The sequence below is a fragment of the Papio anubis genome, chromosome 3 (genome assembly GCF_008728515.1).
Source record: "Papio anubis isolate 15944 chromosome 3, Panubis1.0, whole genome shotgun sequence".
NCBI lineage: Eukaryota > Metazoa > Chordata > Mammalia > Primates > Cercopithecidae > Papio > Papio anubis.
The window spans coordinates 4,037,195-4,064,632 of NC_044978.1; the positions used below are offsets into that span (position 1 = coordinate 4,037,195).

General features: G+C 40.5%; 1 protein-coding gene across 46 annotated transcripts in view; it reads left to right on the forward strand.

Annotated features, from left to right (window-relative positions):
• The window catches only part of SORBS2 (sorbin and SH3 domain containing 2), a 371,761-nt gene that overhangs the window by 169,523 nt on the left and 174,800 nt on the right, over positions 1-27,438 (forward strand). For 44 of the 46 annotated variants that reach the window (XM_021938999.2, XM_021939004.2, XM_017959270.3 and 41 more), the window contains exon 2: positions 13,538-13,677. The gene's annotated coding sequence lies outside the window, so the exon portion shown is untranslated. Of the gene's footprint in view, positions 1-12,257; positions 13,203-13,537; positions 13,678-27,438 lie in introns of those variants that run through there. The other 2 variants (XM_021938998.2, XM_009207989.4) reach the window with 1 other exon arrangement.

Here is a 27,438-nt window from a genome sequence, read left to right on the forward strand (position 1 = left end):
TCTCTGTCGGTATCTCTTTTCTTCCTCTATGAAAACTTCTTTGTGTTGCCCCATTGACGCTATCACCTGATACTTAAATGAGTCTAGGATTGCGAATAGCATTAACAGCTAATTTAGTTCATCAGGGATTTGAATAGCAAGTCTCCAACAAAGCTGCTCCCAGGCAGAACAAAGCAGCAGTTGGTGCTGGAGCAGCCCTGGTGCTCATGGAACGGACGGGTAGGACCGTGGAAACCCCTCTTCCATCTCAGATCTGGAACACGCTGCCTGCACCATTTGATGTCATTTGCCCATTCACTGCAATAATGTTTCTTAGACCCTGGCCCTAGTCATGGCTTTAGCTGTAAAATCATCTTCAGCTCCCCAGTTTTCAAACTGTGAAGGGATGATTACCTAGGTTTTGTAATGTTCTTTCCAGCTATGATTCAAGGTTAAATGCAAAGTAAGAACTATAATATTCGTCCTGAAAGTCTCCAGACGAGGCCCTCTTTAAGGAATGCTGTAGAGAAATGTGCGGTAGGAACAATACGGGAAGCCTGGCCGCCCACAATCTGCATTGCTGGATTTAGCCATAAAACCCGAGAGGACCCAAAGTAGAGGCACTTAGGATAGGGTGGAGACAGAATGGGAGGAGGGAGCCTCAGAGAGAAATGAGACGACCTGAATTTAATATAAAAACTTCTGTAAATTACAAAAGGAATCAGACATAGCTCACAGAACTCATAGGTCTAAAGTCATTACAATCTTCCTACAAGGTAAAAAAAAAAAATAGAGAGGCTATATAGAAACAGCCCCATTTAAGGATGCTATTTATAATCCCCTCAGGTCGTATAATGGTTTCTCTGTCCCTTACAGCTTATCTTTCCCTTCTAAATATGTGTGTGAAGAAGATGTTGTCCTTTACGTCCTTTTTATTTAATCTGTTCCCCAGTGCATCAGTTCAGTTTGTCCATGCCGGTCTCTCCTAACTATTTTCACTTAAACAAGTCAGACCTTCTATTCATTATTGCTGTTGTTTGAGCTTTCCATTCAGCGTATCCCTGGCTTGCTTTGTTTGGTGTATATTCACTCAGTACATTCCAGCAACCAGCCACTGTGCTAGGAACTGGTTGTATTTTGTTTTTAAAGGAATCCTATCCTCAAGGAGCCTATGGTGTAGTAGGAAAAAGAGGTAAACAGCAACAATAGCCTACTGACCCCGTCCTCTGCAACCACGCGATGGAGTAGCCAGTATTCATGCAAAGTTGCAAAGTCTCATTTAATCCTCTCAAAAACCTCCCAGAGAGATAGGTGGGGTTGTCTGCTTTTTTTTTTTTTTTTGAGACAGAGCCTCAGGGAAAAAAAAAAAAAAAAAAAAGGATGAACATCCAGACTGGAGTGCAGTGGCATGATCTCAGCTCACTGCAACCTTCGCCTCCTGGGTTCAAGCAATTCTCCTGCCTCAGCCTCCCAAGTAGCTGGGATTACAGGCATGCGCCAGCACACATGGCTAATTTTTGTATTTTTAGTAGAGATAGGGTTTCACCATGTTGGCCAGGCTGGTCTTGAACTCCTGACCTCAAGCAATCTGCTCGCCTCGGCCTCCCAAAATGCTGGGATTACAGGCCTGAGCCACGATGCCCAGCCTGTCTGCTATTTATAGATAAGGAAATCCAGGCTCAGGGAGATTAAGTAACTCTCCCAAAGTGACATGGCTTGCCATGGGAGAAGCCACGCCTTGAGATCAGCTGTGCCTGGTTCCTAAGCCTCAGTTCTTTCCTTGCAATGTAATCACTGCTGTGATAGAGGGATACTTCTTCAATTACCATTCATTATAACCATAATCAATCAATGTTAAGTTAGTGTGTATTTGTTTGTAACAATGTGGATAGGATTATAACCGTGCTCCTCCCACCTACTAAAGGAATGATAGACTCTCCCAGGGCCTTACAAAGTCCGTTCTTCTCTATTTCTTCCAGGTTCTCTATTTCTTTTCATGCCACTATCTTTCCTCTTTAGCCTTCTCCACTTACTAAATGAAGCAATGATAATGCTGTTGCTCTAAGAGACTGTTCTGTCAAACAGGACAAAGTGATTAGCTCAGATGTGGGGATTTTCTTAATCCAGGTGTTTGACAGTCCCGTGTATTCTTGTTTCAAATTAAAATAGACCACAAAACCCCAGAACATAAAACTGTGAATGTGATCTATCTGAAATAAATGATAAGGCAATTAAATTCAATATCTAGGTGTGCCCAATCCATTTCATTTTCCCCAACAGCAAAGTAAAAGTACCTATATTTTTGAAGATCAATTTGCAAATAATTTTTTTCTATGTAATGTAAACAAATTGTATCTAATGATTCCAGTGCACCAGGTGTGGTTTTCCAGCATTATATTCTTCAACCCCTTTCTTAATGCTTTAAGGTAATGAACGCTATTCCCATTGCTCAGATAAGGAAAACGAGGCTCAACAATTGCACCCAAACCAGGGAGCTCATTAGGGGAAGAACCAGAAATTTAACTCAGAGCTCTTTTTTCTCTAAGGCCATGCTCTTAAGATGAGGATGAAAACAGCAGCAACCAACACATAGGGAGTGCCTACTGTGTGTTGGTGTTGTTTAAGAGCTTTGCATATATTAACTCATTTAAGCCTCGCAACAATTATGAGTCAAGGACTACCACAGGGCTTATTTGCTGAGTAAGAGAACTGAAGCCCAAGAAGATGGTAGTAGCCACAGAAGCTGGCAACAATAGAGTCGGGTGTGATGGTGGTAGGTAACTACTGACCACGCTCTCAATCATTACACTTTAACACAGTTCTTGGCAAATGTGACTAGAAAGACAAAATATTTATGTGAGACTGTCTGTTATAAAACAGAATTGTTATGATTTATATTCATTTCTTCCATTCATGATCATCAGAAACCATGACACAGGAATGCTTAGAACAATTTCCATGTTGCATGTGTATTTTTAACTTTGTTTATTTTGAAAATTCACTGGCCTCGTAATCAAACCTGTCTTCCCCTCCATTACGACTGACAGCATTCACCATGTTAAGAAACCATCGTAAGATTCTTAAAGGTTTTTAACACTCAAAGCCAATACATTATGGCCTTGAATAATCTTTTCAAAATTGCTTTTTCTGTCCCAAGGACACATTTCATCATTCAATTTAGATTTTAAAAACTCCCTAAACTCCATCGAAGTGACCCTGTTCAAAGCTCTCTGAACAATGATCTGGCAGTGTCTACTGAGAACAGAATAAACAATGCATTCCTGTTTTGTATTTCCTGTCAATTATTGCTGTGTTCTTATTTCTCTTGACATCGCCAATCAGTAAATGGTAGTTTTAGAAAAAAGAGTCAACTACTTTACTATATTTACGGCCAAAAATATTCCAGTGATGCAGCTCCCAGGGCGTTAGGCATGTCGGCTCATTTTTCATGGCAGTTTTTGCTCCATTGGGAAATAATGGGCCGGAGACTTAATGCCACAATTGTTGTAAGCATTGGTTGTTGATGTCCAGAAGTTCTTTCAAAACTTCTGGAACTATTTTTTTACTAATGTCTTAATAGCAGGCCTAATAGTTTATTGCTGTCATTCAGCCAGTCTAATGTAATGAAGGTTGTTTTTAGATGATTGTTTTCGTTCTGTTTCTAGCTTTCATGGAACAGATTACCTCAACACAGTCATTTAACCAGGTTGGGTTTGCCTCAAATAACAAGAAATCCCACAGGCAGGTAGCCCAGGGTAGGTTCCGCTCTGTCATCTCTCCGTTAGCATGCACCCCCTAGAATGACATCTGTATTTCAGTCTACAAAAAGAGGAGCAGAACAAGGTTAGAAAGAAAAGGACAGCCAGGTGCGGTGGCTCACGCCTGTAATCCCAGCACTTTGGGAGCCGAAGCGGGTGGATCACGAGGTCAGGAGATCGAGACCATCCTGGCTAACATGGTGAAACCTCGTCTCTACTAAAAATACAAAAAATTAGCTGGGCATGGTGGCAGGTGCCTGTAGTCCCAGCTACTCAGGAGGCTGAGGCAGGGGAATGGTGTGAACCCGGGAGGCGCAGCTTGCAGGGAGCCGAGATCGCGCCACTCACTCCAGCCTGGGCGACAGAGCGAGACTCCATATCAAAAAAGAAAGAACAGGACAAGGAAGCCCTCTTCTCTGGAGGTTTAGTGTCATTATTTTGCATGTGAAATTTTCAACAGGATGCCTTGCCTTTAGCTTATTGGTCAGAACGAACTGCAAGGAATCCGGGAAGGTCAGTTATTAACTGGGTGTCTTGTCAGGATTCTGCAGTGAGGAAGACTGAGACTGCAAAATGGATCCTCAGGAGGCAGAAGAAAGTGGCTACCACACCTCTTACATACTTGACTTATTTTACAGAGCAATTAATATGGAAATAGTGACTTAATTGTAAAATAAAACATATCAGACAGAACCTCAAACTGAAAATGATCCTCAAAGGAATTCTTGCCACAAAAAGGAGGGCCCTTGCTAGAAGGTAAAAATGTGAGCATTTACCCTGATTCAGAGGGCAGCCTCCCGCCTCTCTGCCGGAATCCAAAGTGTGCATCACTGCGGGCAGGATATTCCTTCTCATGCCCCGCCACTGACGACCAGTCTACTTCTGCTTAGCCCTGAGGGTCTGAACAAAGACTTCGCATTGTTTTTTTTAAACTACAACAGGGTTACTGATTTCTTAATGTGTCTCTCCCATACCTTTTAGTTTAGTAGATTGACTTTGCTGGTTAAAGCATTCCCTTCCAGACTTTTCTATGTCATAATATACATAAAATCAAGAATATTTGCAGGCACAGAGGTAAACAAATGAGGTTGCTGATAGCCAGAGGTGGCCAGTCCAGGAGCTTTAGCTGCCCAAGGCCTCACTTGACCACCTGAGAACTGAGGAGATCAATAGTGTAGAACACTGTAGTTATTGCCATGCACAGAAGTAGAGAGGGTCTGGTTAGAAGACAGACAACATGGAAAATAGTTCTATGTCCAGTCGGGCGCGGTGGCTCACGCATGTAATCCCAGCACTTTGGGAGGCCGAGGCAGGAGGATCATGAGGTCAGGAGATCGAGACCATCGTGGCTAACACAGTGAAACCCCGTCTCTACTAAAAATACAAAAAATTAGCCGAGCGAGGTGGCAGGCACCTGTGGTCCCAGCTGCTGGGGGAGGCTGAGGCAGGAGAATGGTGTGAACCCGGGAGGCAGAGCTTGCAGTGAGCCGAGATCACGCCACTGCACTCCAGCCTGGATGACAGAGTGAGACTCCATCTCAAAAAAAAAAAAAACAAGAAAGAAAATATTTGTGTGTCCAGTCTCTGAGGGTTTGTATTTCCAGCCTCATTCATTTAGGAAGAAGTTTTTCTCATGCACTTGGTATAAGAAATCTATAGTTCCTTCTAACTCTTGAATGCTGGTCAACTATTCTTCCTTGTTCTTAATTCATCCTTTACCTTTGTGAGTTTCAAGAAGAGTTTTCTAGCATGGTGTGTATGATGTACTATCCCTGCTAAATTAACTCTGTGGTCATAGTAATTATGGAATTGTGCCATGGCTTGTTGATTAATTCATTCAGTTTTTTAACGTCTCAGAAAAGATACATTTCATGCTGTATCTTGGTGATTTCAGAGTGTTTTACACATGTATAAAGAATACATTTTAAAACATTGTTGGGCCATAGCAAGCTTTCCTCTGCCCAAGTGGTAGAATAAAAGTTTCCATAGCTCCTTTCAGATCAATGCAGCAGAGACCAAGCCCTCTCCTACCCCAGGCTTTGACCCCTGCTGTGTAGTCTGTGACACACAAAACTCTCCTTTTCTCCCCTGTTGATATTACTTGGCTATTTGCTGGAAAATAAGATTGCAAATCTCCAGTCTTCTCAATCAGTGACTATTCATTCATTGTCTGTTTAAAACTTATGCATAATATGGCCACGAGAAAGAGTTTCATACCACTGGAATAACTATGGCCTGACCAGGTGGCGTGGTTGGTGTGTCACTTTATACCTGCCTGTCTGCTCATAAAACTACATTATAAATAACCACATAGGGTTTCAGGTGGTGTAACTGCCAAGCAATAGGTAGACAAATACATAATTCTCTCACTAACCCTAATCAGAAGAAATGTTTATCAGGGACCTCACTCTACCCTAGTAGAATATCACATGGTTGTGAAAAAGGTCTAGGAATATGATATATGAATGCAAGTAACTTGCTTTATTGAAATCTATTTTAGAATAGATGCAAATTAAGATAACAGAACACATTATATCCTGAAGGGAAGAGCAAGCAGCATCTGCCTCTTAAGATGGCTTCTAAACCACATATGTAGCTACAAAGCAATATTTCAGAGAATTGTCTGGGTTGGAAACAGCTGCTTAATTAGAGTACATAATTTTTGCTTTTTACATGATCAGATACTTTTTATTTCACAAGTTCTGATAAATATAGGACCAAAAATTGTACTCTTGTGTTGCTTCATGCCTTAGGCAGAACTTATTTAATCATTTACTCATTCGGCAACTACGTATTGGCCCCCGTTGACATTGGGCCAGGCACAAATGCAATCCCTGTGTGAGGAACGTAAGTAATGTGAGGGGCAAGTGGGAGCTGATAGGCCAGTGGAGGAGAGGGTCTCCAGTCAATTACTCCAGCAAATTCAAGCAACTGAGCCCGAATTTAGAGGGAATGAGGAAGGTGATTCTTTACGAGTTAAAAAAAAAAGGGAGGGGGAGTGGCGGGGCTACGCTGGTGGAGCAGGGAAGTCCTTCCTGAGGAAGAGACACTTGAAAGCTGGAGGTTGCATGGCATTCGCCACTGGGCAGGGAAGGCGTTCCCATCAGAGTGAGCCATGCAAGCCAGGGCCCTGCATGAGGCACGGCCCAGGAATGGAAGGGAGGCTGGAGAGGCCAGAGGCAATGGCGCTGGGAGGAAGGTGGTGGGGATGGGTCGGAAACGCTGCAGGACACCAGATTGTGCAGGGCCTTCAGTGGGCAGCATAGAAAAGGCTTAGCTTCGTGATTTTCATAGCAGATTTAGCGACCGTTGCATATGCTCAATTTCAAATGGAATAGAAATAACAAGAAAAGCTAAGTCATGGTTACATAAACAGCAGAGGTGCTTTTTAAATACACAAAGAATTCAGGCAGCCAGTTTAAAACAAAGTTTCAGGCTGGGCGCAGTGGCTTACACCTGTAATTCCAGCACTTTGTGAGGCCGGGGCAGGAGGATCACCTGAGGTTAGGAGTTCGAGACCAGCCTGACCAACATGGTGAAACGCGTCTCTACTAAAAATACAAAAAATAGCCGGGTATGGTGGCACATGCCTGTAGTCCCAGTTACTTGGGAGGCTGAGGCAGGAGAAGCGCTTGAACCCGGGAGGCGGAGGTTGCAGTGAGCCGAGATCACCCCATTGCACTCCAGCCTGGGTGACAGAGCAAAACTCCATCTCAAAAATAAACGAATAAATAAAAATAAAAATAAATAAAACAAAGTTTCAACTAGAAAATTGAGCTTAACAAAGGTTTTAAGAAGTTATTTCTATATAATCTCTTTCAATGATACTGGTCCTTTAACCTTTTGTTAAGATTTTCTCCTCACTTGATAAACCCCAATCCCAGATGGTAAAATGGCACATGTGATGACAAATCGCCTCCTAAAACATATTTGCTTAACATCAATAACCAGGCAGTAGAAGTCACTGGACACATGATTTGACTCCTTTCAAACAGTGCCGCCCACAGGTGTAAATCACGGCGACTGCCGAATGTAATCCAGATAAGCCCAAGCAAAAGCATAGGTTTAAGAGTGAGTAAGGCGGGTACAGTCCAATTCCTCTGCCTGCCTTTCAGGACTCAAGTGTAGGGAGCTTGCATGACTGGTCTAAAGTCACTCAACGTATGGGCTTTAGTTTCCCAGCCCAATGCATGCATGCATTGTTCAGCAAGTGGCATACCATGGGTGAGGTTCCTGTAGATGACCTGACAGATGCTTGCTACGTGCATGAAGCTACCAGGTATCCTTATTTTTATTGCATATGCTTCCCTTTGTTGAGTGTGGTTGAAGCAGACAAGCATAAAAGATGTTACTCCACGCCAGGTGCGGTGGCTCACACCTGTAATCCCAGCACTTTGGGAGGCCGAGGCACGTGGATCACCTGAGGTCGGGAGTTTGTGACCAGCCTGACCAACATGGAGAAATCCCATCACTACTGAAAATACAAAATTAGATAGTTGTGGTGGTGCATGCCTGTAATCCCAGCTACTCGGGAGGCTGAGGCAGGAGAATCGCTTGAACCCAGGAGGTGGAGGTTGCAGTGAGCTGAGATTGTGCCATTGCACTCCAGCCTGGGCAACAAGAGCGAAACTCCATCTCAAAGAAAAAAAAAAGATGTTACTTCACTTAGTCTAGCCTTCATTTTGGTTACAACGTGCTTGACTTCAGTGTCCACCTCTTCTTTTAGTCAGCATTAGCTGATTTCTGTAGGAGAATCTGACTGCTCTTTCAGTATGTCTTTGAAACTCACGCCAGTGTTTGAGATGGTCTTGCTGCCTCTCCCTAAGCACTGAAATATTTGACTAAGAGAATGACACATTGTTCTCCTGGGATATTAGACAATGCTACTAGAATGACAGGGGCAGGAAGGCCTCTAAACATCTATAGCGCAACTCACTTTTCAAAGGACTGCAGGGGTAAAGAATGTTCTCTGGAAAACAATACTCATGGGAAAACTACATTTACTTCCTTCCTCCTGGGATCCTCTCAAATCATAGGAAGCGATGAGGAATCAATTGAGAATTCTGTGCTCTCTTGGGAAAAAAATTTAAAACACTCAAAGAAACCTTCTAAATACACGTGTTCAAAAAATCATGCCCATGAAAGTCGTTGGAAATCACCACCGTATCTTTAAAAAATTACTAAATTTAGCCACATATGGAAATCTGCACAGTTTTTCAAATATATTTTGATTATTTAACCAACATTCATATAAAATTTACAAAGCAGCAGACTTTTCCATGGCCGTTTCAAATAACAATTTTCACCCTACAACAACCGAATACAGAAAGGTCTCATTACAGAGGAGGAAACTGAGGTATGGGGAGGCTGAGAAAGTGACCTACGGCTACAGCCACGCCTAAGTGTCAGGATGAGGATTTGAACCCGGGCACCCTGACTGCAGACTCTCCACTCGGACGTATTATGCACTTTTGAAAGTTTTCTGAAAGGACCAACCAAGAAAGTGAGAAGCAAAGCTGCAGATGGTTTCTGCATACAGAATTGGAAGTTCTAAATGTTACCAGTGTGAGCCCAGATTCTCTCTTATAGTGAGGATTTTATTTTTACCAAGCTCTGTGAAACACACAAAGCTCAGGTGCCGCCTGAAAATGTGAGAAGTCATTTGGCAAACGAATGAGGTTATGGAGACACACTCTTCAGGTTGGCGTGCTCATTTATTTAAGGCCGGAACAGAGGTGTAGTGAGTAACAGAAGGCCTCTCTACTCCAAAATATGGGTCTTTCTCACCAGTTCTAACAATTGTAGAGTTATTTGGGTTAACAAGATCCTCTTTTGGGATGGAAATACCCTCTAATATGGTTTGATCTGTGTCTACTATGCCTTAATGATGTACAAACCCTCTCGGTTTTTGTTAGGGAGGGAGAGAAAAAATATATTCAATGAATCTGACTTTCAACCCTTTCATCCTTTTGTTTCCCTCCTCATCTCTGTCAAAAGATTATTCCTGTTCCAGCCTCTGAAACCAAACCTGTGGATATGTTGCGTTTAAGAAACTCAGTTCGCAGGGCTCCTGGGCCCACTTTGACGTATGCAGGGGTTCTTTCAGCAAGGTCCTTATCTCTTTCCTCGGAGCCTGCATCTCTGCCCAGATAACTTACCCTAGGGTTCTAGCTTCTCCAAGACCGAGGCTGCGCTCTGCTTTACCCAGCCTTCCTTGAAAGGCCACACCTGGAGCAGCTGGGACTTCTGTCACACCTGCAGGGGCATGGAGGCCCCCTGCGTGGCTCCCCTCCGCTGGCCGCAGCACCCACTCATTGCCCTGGCTGTGCGGGTTTGACTGTCTTCACCCTAGCACAGGACCTGTCTTTCCAGCACCTGGCAGTCCCCAAGCATCTGCCCCCGCACTAGCAGGAGTGTCTGGTTTCTCGATCCTGGCCTTTCCACAGCCAGTGTGATGGGACTCCCAGTGCTGGCTTTAACCTGGAATCAGCTGTTCACGTATGCAGATGCTTGAGTCACATCCAGAGTCATTAAACCTGACTCTCTGGGGGCGGGGCCAGGCTACTGGTGTTTGTAAAATTTACCTTATATTCACCCAGGGATGACAGACACTACTTTACATCAATTTCTCTCAAGTTTCAACATGTTCCACACAGCCCGGGGATGTCGTGAAAATGCGCATGCTGGCTCAGTAGGTCTGGGTGGGGCCTGAGGTTTTGTGTTTCTAACAAGATCCTAAGTGATGACGTTAATGTTGGTCCACGGACTGCTTTTTTAAGAAGCAAGGCCCAAGACCAGCGGTTCTCAAAGTGAGGTCAAGAATCACCTGGGAACTCGTTAGGGATGCAAAATTTCAACCCCCTGCCAGACCGACTGAATCAGACACTCGGGGGTGGACCCAGCAATCTGTTTTTACGAAGCTTCCGGGTCAGTGATGCTCACTACCTTTCCAGAACCATTGGCCTACATGGCACTGCCCTGTAGAAACAGAACGCAAATCACATAGGTAATTTTAAATGAGCTAGCAGTCAGATTTGAAAAAGTAAAAAAGAAACGAGTGAAATTAATTTCAGCAAAATATCCTCTTTAACACACTGTGTCCAAAATACTGTCCTTTCAACACGTAATATACAAATTAATGTCATAATTTACATTCTTTTTTCAACATGCAGTCAATATAAAAATGATATGATGGTTTACATGTTTTAGGAAGAGAAAACATTTAATTTAATCTTTTTATTTGTACGAGTTTGTGGGGTACAAGGAGAAATCTGTTACATGGATGTACCGCATAGTGGTAAAGTCATAGATTTAATGAATGTATCCATCACCTGAATAATGAACGTCATACCCATTGAGTAATTTCTCATCATTCACCTTTTCTTTGTATAAAGACCTCAAAATCTAGCATGCATTTTATACTTACATGACATCTCAGTTGAGACTAGCCACGTTTTAGGAGCTCAGTAGCCACATGTAGCCACCATATTGGATAGCAAAGCTTTACCCTCACCGCAGAGATGATGGTACTGACTTCCGTCGGATGCTTGCTGTGTGTCAGACATTACCCAGCTAAGCATTTTATGTGCATTATCCTGTGAGCCCTATGACAGCGCATTATTATCCCCATTTTCTACGAGGGCGGGTTATGCTCATCTTTGTTTCCTTAACGCCACAGCTTCTCGAGGAAGGCCAATATTTAAACGCATTTTCCTTTGTGGTATAAACTATTATAAGGAAGAAAAAGAAAACAACAATTAAAAATAATGTGTCTATCTGAGGCTAGGCTTCTAATTATTGCCAGTAGAATTACCATTCCACATTGAGGCCAAGAGAAACCAATATCCCATGTTAGATTGGCAGGTATTTAAGACATAGTAAAATGTGACCATTTAAAATAAATGAACAGAAAAATGCATTATTCTAGAGTGATTTTCTAAAGCCTGGTATACATTTTTAAAACAAAGTTGATCTTATTATAAAATTCAAATTAGAGATTTCAAAGTTAATTTAGAATTTTAAAATTTGAAATATAATTTTAATATAAAGTCTATTGAGCCAAAGGATTTCACTGTTTTTAAATAGTACTTGAAATAGTAGTCATGTAACCCTTTTTTGTTTTTACATGGCATAATCCTCAGTATTTTCCATAATCTATTTCAGTGTCTTTAATTGCAAAGAAAGAATTGAATTTGATATGAGCATCTAGCAACCAACCCTCACATTAATTATAAAATATATCAGGGCTTTTTTTTTTTTTGAGATGGAGTCTCCAGCCCAGGCTGGAGTGCAGTGGTGCGATCTCGGCTCACTGCAACCTCCACCTCCCAGCTTCAAGCGATTCTCCTGCCTCAGGCTCCCAAGTAGCTGGAACTACAGGCGTGTGCCACAACACCCAGCTAATTTTTTGCATTTCTATTAGAGATGGGGTTTCACCATGTTAGCCAGGATGGTCTCGCTCTCCTGACCTCGTGATCCACCCGCCTCGGCCTCCCAAAGTGCTGGGATTACAGGCGTGAGCCACCGGCGGTTTTTTATAGTGGATTCAGGTTGAAGACTCTCTTTTCATCCCCCAATGGAAAGCCTCTCTCAGTAGTACTTTCTGACTACCGAAGCATTCTTTTTGTTACGGGGAGTAGGGGGTTGAAAAAACACAGGGATTTCGTCTATGTGGAATGAAAGCGTTCATAAAAATACTTAACTGCTTCCTTGGTAGAAAGCAACTAATTTTCCTCCCCGGTGGTGTTGTAAAGGCACAATGACTCAGTGCAGGCCTGAAGTTGATCTGATGATGCATAGTATCTTCCTTCATCCATAGTAGAAAGAGATCTCAGTCTTCAGCTGCCATGATGTGAATAGTCTCATCATGTGAAACAGTCTGGAAAATACTTAAACATTCTGTTTTTATTTATTCTCGCTGCATCTGTGTGCTCTAAACCCCTGAAGGCGAGGACACTTCATTCTGCCCGCCACTGTGTTCCCAGAGTGCTTGGCTTATAGTAAGCTCTGAAGTGCTCACCAAATAAACATTTGCTGAATGAATGAACGAATGAATACAACTTCTTAATTTTTAATTCTAGAAACAAAATGAAGGCTCAAAGTTTGTCAGTCATTGTCAGTGACCCAACCAGAATGATTTCTTCATTGGCCTGTGGAGGCGGAGGCAGGGGTCACTGTTTGTCTGCCTCATGTCACTGAATGGTCCCCAGTCTCTGCCAATAGATAAGAGGTGTCAACGCTTAACCCAGTAGCTTTCAAAAATAGCATAGTTGATGAAACTGGAAATTTAGGTGCGGGCTCTTTTAAGAAATGATTTGTCTTCATTCTTAAGAAGAATAGACTGGCAACAGATACTGCTGACCAGAGAGCACTCAACTATTTCTTAAGACCCCTTAGGAAATAGCAGAAGAAAAGCCTTCCTTCTCAATAAAGCATAAACAGGACATCTCATTTTCAATGAATCAGGTAATTCATATTGAAAACTTGAGGAGCACTGTGTTTCTTTAAGATTCCAGTCAACTTTGGGTTTGTTTTGTTTTCAATGGTGCTGGCAGTTTTCCTTAAAATTTAAATGAATATTTGCACAATGAACCAAGTTGTTGTGGGTTTCCTGGTTGGTGTTTTTTCCCCCCTGGAGTGGGGGGTGGCGATCTGGGCAAGGCATTTTCATCCCTTTGCAGACAACCCCGGCTGCTGTTAATGCTGAAAATAGCTCAAATGCTCTCAGAACAGTAGCACCACCCAGCAGCTGGGATTCTTTCCCTCTCTTATTTGCCTCTCTCTTGCCTTTTTTCCTTCAGACACTTGGATTGGACTTAATCTTAAACCTCTGGAGTTCAAGACCTTTTAAAAAGGGCTAAATAAACAATCTCTACATGTAAAAGGCCACTGACTCCTACTTCCTCTGCATAGAACAACTGTTGAACTCAGCTGGCTGTAGGTAAGACTTTTTATTCCGGAATTATTTAATTGTTTTCTGATATGTTCGTGACTAATGTCTTTAAAATAACTTACTTACAGTGGAAATAATCAGGGGAGTTGTGAACAGTTCCCAGGTGAACGTTGTGTTCCAGAATACAGCAGGAGCATCTGGGCGTGTTTGTGGCTGCACATTTTAAGTTTTGCTTAAAGCTCTCGTTATAGTGACCTGCAGTACAGACTTGACTCTGACTGAACCACGGATCAGAGGTCTAATTAAGCCTGATTGCCAGAGCAATGAGAGGATCTTTCAGACATCATACTTTTGTTGTTTAGACTGCTTTATTTTTAACTTTCCAGGGGCATTAAAAAAAAAAAGAGAGAGGAAAAAATGCCATCCACCTGAGTAAAGAGAATATATATAAGGAATTATTCTTTAAGGGCAATGAGTGAGCTGTATTGTATAATGTTCTTCTTTTATCACTGTTTCGTTCATTGCTCGTGTGGAATCAGAGTGGTTGATTTGAGGGTTTTGAGGGTTTTGTTTTTGTTATTGTTGTTTTGTATGTTCCTAGCACACTTTAGGGGATGGTTTTGAGGATTCCTTACTAAGCTGAATATTTTTTGCTAAGTACACTTGCTGGCAGGTTTCTCTAACGTGACAATGTGATACTTTGGGTCAGTTTCGGTGGCTCCCTCTCCCCCTCGTTATGCTTGCACTTGACATTTTGCAAAGTACTTTGATCTGTGGACTTTAACTTCAAACACAGCATTTACTTTGATTGTGGCTATTTACTCTGTTCAGTAAAATGTCTCCTTTTTTTTCCTTTTGGTTTAATGCTTTGATAGCATTTCCTTTCAATAATTTATTGGAGCTTTAGTTTTCCTCACCGATCTGTCTTCGGTTTTACTTCTAGAGGGACCCCCCTTTGAAAGGAAGGTATTCTCTGGTAAAGTTCCCCCAACACAGACTTCATGACAGTTCATGGCCCCTGTCTGGCAGATGTGTAAGAGCCAGCAGCAAATGACAGTGCACAGAACCCCAGGCTGGCTACCCTGCTGCCTCAGAATCTCCGTGTGCCTTGGGGCCCAACGGGTGCTTTTTTAAAACATGGATGCTGAAATCTTCAGAGGTCAGAGATACTTTTTTTTCAGAAAAGTTTATTGGTATCGCAGACCACATGTCAAAGGAAAGCATGCATTCTAACCACATAATGATCTTCTGAGTAACAAAAACAGAGGAAGAAATAACAAACAAAGAAAAAGAAAACCAAAATCAAAAGAAAACTGGAAAAAAAACCAAAAACAAACACAAACCCTCAGTAGCCAGAAGTCTGTTTTACGAGTGAAACTTCTGCTGTGTAAGGGATAAGGGATTTCTTAAAAATGTATTTCCTAAAATGGGCAAAATGTTGCACTTACTAGCCATTCAGTCAACTTTGGAATATTCTCTTCATTGTAAAGAAGGCACAAGCATGTGTGACATTTGTTCCCCTTTTCTTTCCCACCGCAAGCACAAGGTATTTTCACAGTCCTCAGCCAAATGCAGAGTTTGACATTCCCTGGCAAACGGTCCCTGTGTGTTGTGTATTCTGCTGAAGGTTAGGAATAGAATGAGCCTAATCCTGTCAGGAGGCTGTTTAAGTCCCAGTCAAGGACGCTAGCTCCTCAGCGCTGACGCAGTCTGCCCCCTGTCCTCTGCACCTTGCTAAGAAGGACAGACGCAAGTGGCCACAGGACAAGTCTCCAGAGTGGCGGAACTGTGGGGAAAGCTACGGCAGAGATCCCCCTAGATTAGGAGCAGATGCAATAGAATCTCAAAATTTGGATTCATAGTAGAAAAACCTAGAGATGTTCAGTCTAATCTTTTAATTCTGCAAACCTGGGCATTTCATTGCCACTTTTCCCCTTCAAATCTACATTATAAGAAGCATGTTAATCATTGCATTTATGTGTATGGTTGACATTTTAAATCCTCCCGTTATTTTGAGCCTGGACTTTGTAGGGGGCGGGGGGGTGGTCTAGCTAGAATACTCACTCCCCCTTAGTACTGGGAAGCCTTGGTCGCTGGGGGCAAATATATTGCTAGAGGTGATACTCCAGCAGTAAAATTAAAGGGCGCCAGGATGAGATCTTTTTGGAGAATGGTAGGTGATCATTCCATTCCCAGGCAAGCCATTTTTCCCCTGTTTTGTTTTGTTTTTTCTTTGTGTTTCTCTTCACCCCTTAATTTTACATTGAAACTCTGGACTGTTTGAATGTGAAACTTCAGGTGAAATGTAGCCAAAGCCACCGAGTTTCACCCGGCTTCCACATGAAAGAAGTATTCTACCCAGCCTTGCACGAAACTTGGCCTGTGTTGCCAAAGGTTTCATGAATGTCAGTGAGCCTGAATTGGAAACATAACCCAAGGCCAGGTGACTTCTGGTGACTTTAGGCTTTATTGTATTAGTGTAGAGTCTGCTGAACAGGGACAGTCCTATTTCCACATCTCCTACTGTAGTTTCATGGGGGCACACCTTTTCCCCCAATAAACTCCCATTTATCTCATGATGTTTGAAAGCCAGGTTCAATCCTAATACGAATGTTTGTAGCCGTGGGATTGAAGCACTGGCAGATAGAGGTCTGCGTTTTAAATTCCAGCAGCCTGAGCCCCAGTGGTGTGAACATGTTGGTATAATTCAGCGTTAGGAAGGAAGTCCCAGGAGAGCCATGGAATGCCTTTCTTTGCTTAAATATACCTCTGTGCTCGTGAGGAACAAACAGTAACATTTTGTCCAGGTCTATCCGCTTGACAGTATGCCTTTTGTTCCCTTTCCAAAGGTGGTGTCAAATATATTGGTGGAAAAATAATAAACTTCCAGATATTTTTTTTCCTCCTGCTCAACTGATATACTCCAAGGGAACATTGCAAGCATTGAGAAGCTCAGTACTGTGGCAGGGAATGTAAGGTATACTGAGAATAAAGGAGCCCTCAGTGGAGGCAACGTCCCTCAGGAAAGCATGGCGGCCTAGAGCTGGTGTGGGTGTTAACAGTCACGTGGGACCTGGTTGGGAAGGTGTGTGTGTGTGTTTTCTGGGTCGGGGTAGTAGCAAGCAGAGAGGAAAAGGGAGATTTGGAAGCTTTGTTCAGCAAATCTATGACATCGAAAACAAAAATGATCAAGCCCAGGATCTGGAAACATTCTTTTGTAGATCATAGAAATTTGTGTTGGCTGAATATTGACATTTTTTTTGGTATTATTTTTCTCATTAGAGACACCAAGCATTAGGATTCCAGGCATAGTAAATAATCTCCAATAAAAATATGACCCATTGGGAGACACAGATCATTACAGATAACTCCCGTGAGTCAGTCTCAGGAAGGCCCTCATGGTTCTCTGGCAGCTGTGAAATGCTCGGCCACCCAGGACACTAAGATTTGACTTGTCCTTTTCTTAGTTGGAAGCTTTCTAAACTCGTGTGAAGAATTTTCATAAAAATGAATTTGTGGCCTCACTAAAGATTTAGACTCTCTTTGGTGAGATACATAGATATAGGTTTATTATGAAATTAAATTGCCATCAATTTTCATTTAAAATTTCATAGTCACTTACGTATTCAATAAAATAGACTTTCATTAAAGATATGGTTTGCATTTTAGCAGTGACATGCAGTAGATGCCCTAGTAGGGAAAGCATTGGAAAAGCCAGCAATAACACAACTTGGGAGTGCCATATGTAGAAGCTGCTTTTTAGCACTGGCTCCACTAGTCATAGTGTAGCATTTATCAGCATATATGATTTTGATAGCCCCAGACTGGTACCATGAGCAGAGGAAAGGAAGATGTTCAAATGGAGGTTCTAGAGAAATCATTCAGAACCATCCCACAAGGAAGTTCTCACTAAACATATAAAAGTATAAGGAGTTCAGTAGTTTTAAGACATTCATCATCCATAACAAAACAGAAAAAGGGAAAGGATAGGCTGGGCGCGGTGGCTCATGCCTGTAACCCCAGCACGTTGGGAGGCTGAGGCAGGTGGATCACTTGAGGTCAGGAGTTCGAGACCAGTCTGACCAACATGGTGAAACACCATCTCTATTTAAAAAAAAAAAAAATTAGCCAGGTGTAATGGTGCATACCTATAATCCCAGCTACATGGGAGGCTGAAGTGGGAGAATCGCTTGAATCTGGGAGGCGGAGGGTGCAGTGAGCTGAGATCCCACCATTGCACTCCAGCCTGGCAACAAAAGTGAAACTCTGTCTAAAAACAAAAAAAAAAGAAAAAGAAAAAAAATCAAGGGAAAGGATAAAAACGCCAGGGAAAAGATTTTTTAAAAAAATTAAAAATTGAGAATCAACACCACGCTAGTGTAGGTGCAAATGTTTCTCTAAATCATTAAAAATGTTATTTCAAGAAGACTTCATTTGTCATTTAAGAATGCAAAAATCAGTGCTTTAAAAATCTTTTTGTGCATAATTGACTGTCAGAAAAAATGGAGTCCATGTAATATTTATTTATTTCTCAAGGATATATTATTACAGTCTACATTTACATATACGATGTACTTGTTTTCTTTTTTTAAAAAGTCAGTGTTTGTCTGATCAGGACGTGATGACACAAACAGTAACAGCAGTGGTCTCCCCTTTGCCGTACAGCAAAGAGGATTATTTATCAGAAGCAGATTAAACAGTTATTTTTAGAAGTCTTCATTCTCCAACCAAGTTTTTATTAGTTATTTGGATATTATATTTTTCTCTGAAATAAGAAGTAGTAGAGCCTGAGCATCCCTACTCTAAAAGTCTGAAATTCAAAATGTTCCAAAATCTGAAACATTTTGAGCACCAACATGATGCCACAATTGGACAATGAAGATGACGTTAACACTGCAGAAAATGTGCATACAGATGCCACAGTGACAATGTGATGGGCTAACCAAAGGACTAGAGCAGAGGGCATTCATAACAGAGTAAGCAGTCATGTCTGTGTAGAAACTCAAAGGGAGACTTCTAAGACAAAAATCGCCGTTAATGAGGCAGATGACGCTGGAGAAAATATTTTAAAAGCCATCCGGCAGAATGCCTCCTCATTTCTTAGAGGACCCGCTTCCTGGTCTGTCAACTGCTTCTGATGTTTCTTACCACCTAAAAAAAAAAAAAAAAATACAGTGTACAGTGGCCTTTTACTCAAAACACAGCATCATAGGTGGCGACTGAAAGCCTGCGTTGTTCGTTGCTGCTGTTGTCTAACAGCTGATAAAGGAAAATAGTCTTGTTCCTGTGCCGCTCAGTTACCTAAACACATTATTTTTCACTGTATTAATAGTATGTATTTTTACTGTTTAAAAAATAGTAATATTAGGCTGGGCACAGGGGCTCATGCCTGTCATCCCAGCACTTTGGGAGGTCGAGGCGGGTGGATCACCTGAGGTCGGGAGACCAGCCTGACCAATATGGAGAAACCCCATCTCTACTAAAAATACAGAATTAGCCAGGCGTGGTGGTGCACGCCTGTAATCTTAGCTACTCAGGAGGCTGAGGCAGAAGAGTCGCTTGAACCCAGAAGGCGGAGGTTGCAGTGAGCCGAGATCGTGCCATTGCACTCCAGCCTGGGCAACAAAAGCAAGACTCTCAAAAAAAAAAAAAAAAAATTGTAGTATTTTCTACTGTTAAGTACTTACATGTGAGTAAGAGCAGGAAAATGATTGCTTATTGGTAGCAAATAAATTCAGTCAGGAATGATGGTGATGCCAAACAACACCAGATTTTCTATGTGAGTGGCTGAGATATTGCTGTCTTTGCTTTCTGATGGTTCAATGTACACAAACTTCGTTTTATGCACAAAATTATTAAAAACATTGTATAAAATTACCTTCAAGCTATTTGGATACAGTACATATAACGTAAGTGAATTTCACATTTAGATCTGTGTCCCAACCCCGAGATAACTCATGATAGATATGCAAATATTCCAAAATCAGAAAAAATCTGAAATCCAAAATGCATCTCCCACCTCCCATGTGCCTTTGACTTATAGCCATCATTTTAAGGGTTGACTTTTTTTTCCCTGGCACTGCAAGATGCTCCCGCATCATTTTGTATATTTCATGTCCCAGTCCTAAAATCAATTATTTCTTCAAGGAGCTCTGGTTACTTTTATTGAAAAATGGTATCAGTAATCAAGACCAGTTTAATTTTTGAATTTGACCTTATTGGCCACTTATTTTTTTTTTGCTTGAAGAAAATTTTCTTTTTGTGTATGGAATTTCACTCTGTAGCTGGCAATACCTTGATCTGGTATATAAAGATAACCTTTCTTGCTTTTTCAGATGAACAGGCCACATGTCGCCCTTGCATACTCCCCTTTCCCTTACTTTGAAACAAATTCAATTATATATGATCAAATTTGCTTTTTTTTTTTTTTTTTTTTTTTTTTGAGACAGGGTCTCACTCTGTCATCCAAGCTGGAGTGCTGTGGTGCAATCTTGGCTCACTGTGACCTCCGCCTCCCAGGTTCAAGCGATTCTCGTGCCTCAGCCTCCTGAGTAGCTGGGATTACAGTCACGTATCAGCACATAAGCTAATGTTTGTGCTTTTAGGAGAGACGGGGTTTTGCCATGTTGCCCAGGCTGGTCTAGTACTCCAGACCTCAAGTGATCCACCCACTTCAGCCTTCCAAAATGTTGGGATTACAGGTGTGAGCCACTGCACTTGGCCAAATTTGTTTTTTATTGTTAGTTTTGGTGAGAGATTCAAAGCCTTTGATGTGGTCTTAAAATGCAATCTTAAAAGATAGAAATCAGTTGTTTCTTCCTTAAATAGATGTGAGAACATTGTGCATTATTTAAAATATGATCAGTCTAGGCCATTCGATGAACATGGGATTCTGTTACCAAGCCTTCTACGTACTGTGTGCAAGGAGCCACGCCACATGCAGCTGAGCAGTGTGGTAGGAGAGCTGGACACATGCACCCGGATGTAACACTCTGCAAAAGAAGATAGGCAATGTGAAGTCCTCCAGAACTCTAGGGGCTCAGAGCTGGAATTGGGAGCTGGGCATATTTGTACTAGAAAATCAATGGTATTATCACAAAGGAAAAGCTGTACTGGAATTGGGGTTTTCGTTTGGATAAGAGGGTATTCAAATCGCAGAAAATGGTGGAGGGCAAAGACCTAGAGAAGAGAAAACTCAGGACTCAAAGAATATTTAGGTCCCATGCAAAGCCCTTGGGAAGGTGCATTAAGTTTGTATTTATTTATTGAGAATAAAAGTCTCACAATCAGGCTCATATGTTAGTAATACTGCTGAACAATGTTCAAGGGATTAGAGAAATGAAACACTGGACAGTCCCTGTATCATGGATGTAACTGAGAAGAAGAGGACAAAGATGAGAGCAGTTGAAATAAGATGAGACCAACCGGTGCAGAGACCAAGGCCTCAGGGCAAGTCAGTACTGCCCTCTGTATCTAGACTTTGTCCTAGAAAGTAAAACTCTACCCGCGAAATAACTGCACCTATAATTTTATTTAATGCTCAGTATTATCAGAGATGAAAGGTTGTATTTTTATTGTTTCATCAAATGCATAGCTCTTTCATTTTCAATAAAACACAAGAAAACCATTGGTCCAGGCAATGAAGGAGACATTTCAGATCCTAAGTTTTGACTTTCTGTACTTCACTGACAGAAAAACAAGCATGAGAGGTGGAGATGACAGAGAAAGACGTGAATGTGCCAATAGTACAAAGAGCCAAATGTTAGGATGAGGCTGGTTGAAATAACCTGTCGATATACCAAAAAGAATCGGGTTAGGAAATTAACACAGTTTTAAAAAAATATTGTAAAGACCAAGTTGATATTAGAAAGGATAGAATAGAAACATTCATCTCTTGTTCTCAAATAAATTTATGCCTGAAAACAAAGAGATTGAATTTAGCTTAATAGAAAAACATACGTACAGCATGTATTTTTAAGGCATTGAATGTTGGTTACTGTGACCCCTGGAATATTCTGGTCCAAGTACAGCTCTGAATGGGGTTTAATGCTAGATCTTGACATGCCCTCAACTCAGAGGTACTTCTTTAGTTCAATTTTGCAAACCTAAAAAATTTGGTTGGTATTGAATTTAGCTCCAAGTGGTAACCAGAAGTTTTGTGTGTATTTGAACTGAACTTTGAAATATTTCAAAACTATGTAACACTCAAGTTTTAGAACAAATGGTTAATTTTCAAAACACTCAAGAATGTTGAAAAGTTACCTATGGGTACATTTTATGTGAATTTAATGAATATACAATTAAATATGGTTTTCAAATATAAATGTGAAATATAATTTCTATTTCACATTTATCTTTTTTACCATAAGAGTATTCGCTTTTAAAACAAAAACGGTTCAAGACCGTGATTAAGAATGGGAAACTATCCAAAACCCAGTGTGGCCATCTAAATGTACAGTGAGAGGAGAAAGCCCATCCTTATGGTCCCAGCAGAGCCAAGCGTTGGAAGGTATGGCCTGGCACACCAGATGGTCCACCTCATGTGCACATCTATGAGTAGGTCCGTAGTGAAGGGACTCAGCCAGGAATTGTTGGAGATAAAGATGGAGGTTCGGTGCAAATTCAAGGAGGATGTCAGATGTCAGACTAAGGGATCCACGCCTCATTCTGAAGTAGAAGGTGGTTTTTGCCCCTGTTTATAAAGGGGAGTAAAACACTCACTTTTGGAAAAAGCTTACAGAGTAATGCCTCTTAGCAGCAGAAATTCAATGTTTTCTTAAAAAATTGCATTTCTGACATAAAATTAAATCATTAAAATTTTATTTTTTATCTACTATGACTATTTTTATTCAAGGCAGAATAAGACAAAAATTAAGTGTAAACAAGTTTATAAGTCTGCATTGATATAATAGAAGACTGGCTTATGATGGGAAACTAATAGAAACAAGTAAAAATGAAAAACTGAGTGAAAAGGTAAATTCAGAGGTAGACTTTTTTGTGGAAAAATTAATAAAATACTACGATTTTTTGTAGTAAAAAAAGTGATGATGCCTACTTGTCTACATACAAAATCTATTTTATTTTGTGTTTGAGCATCTTTAAGAATTAAGGGATGTATTTAATGTTTGGACATTAATTTAGAATTGGCACACATGTTTTTTTTGTCTCACATGGTGAGATCCATCTCTTAATAACCACAGCTTGTAAAAACGTGTCTGAAATAAAAGTGATAATTTGTATGCAAAGGTGAGAAAGCTTGATTGCAGTGAGATTTTTATCCTTACAATATTTTATGTATTTTGGATATTAAGATAAAAAATATTTAATGTTAAAAATCATTTTGTGTCCACATCATAATTTTATATGTTCACATGTATTATTTTTCTAATCAATATTTTGAAATACTTAATAAAAGCATAGGTGTAAAAACATTTGGCAGAGGACCATTTGGTATATTTCATCCTCAGCTGTGCTTATTAATTTAAGGATTATCTAACATATAAATCAGAAAGGAAGGAAATGAGGAATTCACTAGTAAAACCAAATAGTGTTTTAGGTGACCATAGATAACTATTTTTAATGCCTAAAGCAATTTCATTTTCATTGAATAAAATATTTTCATAAGGATATTTTTATATTGCTTCAATAGTTTATTTATTGAAGACTTCTTTCACCATTATATGAATCATATGAGTTTTGTGGTTTAAAACTTCACATTCTGACTATAGATCAGTCTCAATCAGTGCAGGAAAAAAATTGATAACACCCAACACAGGCTTTCAAGATAAAAACTCACAACCAGACAAAGGAAGGAATTACTTTAACCTTAAAAAGAATATTCATTAAAAACCTACATCATCATAATGTAAAGAAATACATGGACTGATAACTATTACATTCAGATGCTGGTTACCTCTAGAGGTAGGAAGGCACTGTCAATTAAAGACATGCGCAGCAGGCTTTAATTGAATTAATATCTTCTATTTTAAGATAAATGATGGGTACATGGACATTTGTTATATTATTCTCTTTATCTTTTGAATGACTGAATACAGACCTACATTAAAACATCTTTCTCTCTATTTGCTGTTTCTTAAATTTAAGATAAATTCTACATATGAAGTAAATTGTAAATCTCTTTCACAGCTGCTAACATTGAGAGACTATATAAAACATAAATAGATTACTTAAAGCAGCCCAAATTTTCTGAAAATTTATCATAGATAGTATAATGTTTGGCCTATACTTCTATATTTTTTGCCTAGGGCTCAAAACTTCTATAGATGGTGAATTCCAAGAGAAAATGAATGTAGTTCCTTAGCAGACAAACATCTTTTGTAAACCTACATTCAAGATGGTTTTTGTATTGTGTATCTTTTTGTATGGCATTGTTATAAATGTGATGTTTACTCTTTAAATTATCAAATAGTTTGTCATTATGTTTTAGGAAAATTTATAATTGGCTTTGAATCTAAAAATCTAGCAGTGAATATATTATCTTAACCTCTTTAACATTGGTTTTGGGTCAACAGGTTGAGAAGAAAGGATTTCTGTTTTAAGAGAATTTACGTAATAAAGGTATGAAAAGTGAGTAAAACATACAAGCAGTCCTCTCAGTTGCCACAGGACTGTGGAGAGCAATGGTATGGCTGGATATGCTTCAGTTTCCTGTTAACACGATACCAGGCAAAGTGGGACTACCTGTTTTTAATATAAAGACTTCATTCTGTAGCTTATATATTTCTTATAATTTAATTTATTCAGAAAAACTTATATACACACAGCTGTTCCTTAATAATATTGACACTTCCTTAATGTAATTGGAAAAAACTAGTGACTTTTCATTACCACTTGGCAGGAACCAGTGCTTAATTTTGAGGATTTTTATTCCAATTTTTTCTATTTTTTTATCCATAGACTCATTCCAATATGCTAAAATAGGAAAGCTGGTAGACATCACTATCTTTTTAAGAGTTTTGACAAATGATGGATAATATTGAATCATTTTTCTTTACAAGTAATTTCACGTGTGATCTGAAAACTCAGTGCAAGCCAAAAGTCTTTATAATTTTAAATCATTAAATTCAAAGAAAAGATGGTTTCTATGTTTCTAGGTATAAGGGAGGCAAAATCATACCTCTACTCTGTCAGGGTTTGTTAGTGGGTAGGGGCGCGTGGGTGGTGTGCCTGAGAATTAAATTGACATAAGACAGATCCGCAGGAGAAAAACATACACATTTATTTAATAGAAGTTTACGTGGCATGAAAACCTTCAGAATCTGTGAAGACCCAAAGATGCAGTTTGCATTGACCACTTACATAAGGAGTTAGACAAAGAGCAGTAAATTGCAGAAATATGATGAGGTTGGAGGTGGAGGGCTTGGGCCAGGGCAGGTGATTGGAGGAGAATGGCTGGGAAGAAAGGGCCAGTATAGCAGGTGGTACAGGTTTCCCTCAGCCTCAGCTTCTGGTCCTTGCCCATGAGAATGATGCCTCCCTCCTGGCCAAGGGAGGACATCTTTCACACGAGAATTTCATCTCCTGCTTTTAAGAAACAGAAGGAAGGTCAGAGTGATCATCTTGCACCTTTTTTTTTTTTTTTTTTTTTTTTTTTGAGACAGAGTCTCACTTTGTCACCCAGGCTGGAGTGCAGTGGTGCAATCTCGGCTACTGCAAACTCCACCTCCTGGGTTCAAGCGATTCTCCTGCCTCAGCCTCCTGAGTAGCTGGGATTACAGGCACGTGCCACCACGCCCAGCTAATTTTTGTATGTTTAGCAGAGACAGAGTTTCACCATGTTGGCCAGGCTGGTCTCGAACTCCTGACCTCAGGTGATCCACCCACTACAGCCTCCCAAAGTGCTGCGATTATAGGTGTGAGCCACCACACCCAACCTCACCTGCTTTTTCTTAAGTGCCTTTAACTAAAAATACTCGATATGCCAGAGTGGTGTATTTTGGGATGCCGTGTTCTTAACTCCTTCATAAGTAAAGTTCATGAAAGCATATAAATGTATTTAAATAATAAACACACTGAGAGAAATGACACAAAAAGTAATTTTGAATTTTCTCATGCCATTTTTATTAAAGCTAAGAAGCCAGACATTACATAATTAACATAAAGTAGTATTTGGAAACAAATGTGGACAAGTCTTTTAGATTACTGGCATTACACGCTGCTGCGTCTCGCATCTTCATGAAGTCTATTCCCCTTTGCCTTCTGTCACACTGGAGCTTCTGATTTACCTTCAGTCTCTCTGATTACATCTTCTGAATTCCGCTTACAGGTGCCTTTTTTTTTTTGCCCGACCTTAAAGTTATTCCCTTGGGTTCTGCCCCTCTCGTCTAAATCTCCATAATCTTCCCTGAGTTCACCTGTTTCCTCCTTCGTGATAACCCCTAAGCCTATGTCTCTATCCCTGATCTCTTGTGAAAGTTCCAGACTCGCATTTCTAAGAAGCTGGCGAACATCTCCTTTGAACGCCTTCTGAGTACCTCAGATTCAATACGTCCAAAACTCGCTTTCCAACTCCCACCCTGCTCTTCCTGCCCAGGGCTGGATCTTGACAATGGTACCACCCAGTTACTGAGAATTAGAATCTTAGACAAGCGTTTGAATTTTTCTTCGTACCAACTTAGTCCCTACTCATTGATTCTACCTACGTACGCATGTCTTCAACATCACTTTCACAGGTGATTGCAACATTCTTGACTAGGATTTCTCAGTAGTGTCCTGACTGCTCTTTACATCCATTCTCTCTGCCTTCCACGTAACCCCTTGCGGCTGGGTTATCTTGCCAAAATAAATCAACTTTGCATGTAGACTTCCCATCTACCAAACTTCTATCATATAGCAAGTGTGTGCACTTTGCTGTCTGTTGAGGTTTTAAGGGTCAGGAAAGATAACTGTGTCAACCAATGAAGATAAATTCATTGTGTTTAGACAGAAATAGTCCTGTGTTTTCAAAGATAAAAGGCAGGGCTGGCAACATTTCCAGACTCCTTAGTAAGGAAAGGGTGTGGCTCACTGCTGGGCATGGAACTCAGATTCAATGTCAGCCCCGCTACTAACCTCAGAGAACCCTTTTCCTCAGATTCTCTTTTGGACACAGTATTGACAATGTTCACAAATCACTTGCTTCGTTCTCACTTACTATATACGGATGTGATGGTTGTGGAAGCAAATGCTAAATAATAAAAGTTTTGTTTAAAAAAAAATGCTGGAAAGCCTAAAATCATATGATTCGTAAATGATAGTGAAAGGAGTCTTTAAGAAATAAATGACTGAAGCAACATAAAGGGATTCTTATGCCAATAGTTCATTCAGTGAATATGAAATAGATTAAGGTATTAAAAAACAGTTATCGAACTATTTGGTTTTCCTAGTAACCTCCTAACTTCCTTCCTTTCTGATTCACGTATAAGATCATTCTTCTTCAATTAATAAGCACAACAATCATTTGTTGAGAACCTACTCAAGACCCTGTATTGGCCTCCGTGACCGTCACTGGGAGCATAGCCTTTCTCCAATGACATCGCCATGAACATCCACTCTAAAAATGCAGGTGAATTTATGTGTTGGCCTTTGTGCCTTGGGAAAAATTTCTTCAGAATGATAGCCATCTACACTAGCATATATACATTATCCATGGATTGTAGAGATATGGTTGTATTTGCTACTATTTAAATATCAAAGGAGTATTATTCTGAAATGATCTATGGAAGTTGAATGTGACATTGGAGAAACACTTTTAAGCTCTCAGTACAGATTTTCAAGATCAACATTCAGGAAAAAGTCTAACAGAGGGAT